Here is a 579-nt window from a genome sequence, read left to right as displayed (position 1 = left end):
TGTGCCTACATTTCTGCTTGTTACTTCTGAATATGCTTCTGAACGTGTTTCTACGTATTTAGATAGATCAGCAAACCTCTTGGTGCTGGGGATTGGCAAGGATGGTATCACCTGATGTTTTTATCTCTTATTTTGTCAAAAGGGAGACAGATAAAGATCTTACGTTTACATGATAACTTTCCTTAAAAAACCTAGGGTGTGGGCCTCCCCTGATGGTTCAGTGGCTCAAACTGCAATCCCAGTGCAGGGGAAACGGGTTCGATCCCTGGTCTAATCCCGTGCGCCACAAATAAGACAATACAGCCAAATAAATACATACTTTAAAAAGAAAACCTAGGATGCTTTCAACAGTCACTGCCTCCCCCCCCCCCGCTTTAACTGCAATGCAGAATTAGAAAATTTAGTGGATAGACTATAATTCACCTTCATCTTTAGGCAGCTGAGAGTTTTATTTAAGAAACTTCACAAAGCCCAGTTTGGCCTTAAACTGCCCTCATGGTTAGTATTTCTTTAGCTCTCATTTATATCTTCTCAAAAGAGGTAAAAAAAAAAAAAGGTAAGAAAAAAGTGGTAATTCTT

This window comes from Giraffa tippelskirchi, chromosome 11 (genome assembly GCF_054371585.1).
Source record: "Giraffa tippelskirchi isolate mGirTip1 chromosome 11, T2T-mGirTip1v1.2.pri, whole genome shotgun sequence".
NCBI lineage: Eukaryota > Metazoa > Chordata > Mammalia > Artiodactyla > Giraffidae > Giraffa > Giraffa tippelskirchi.
This window is presented reverse-complemented; position numbering follows the sequence as displayed.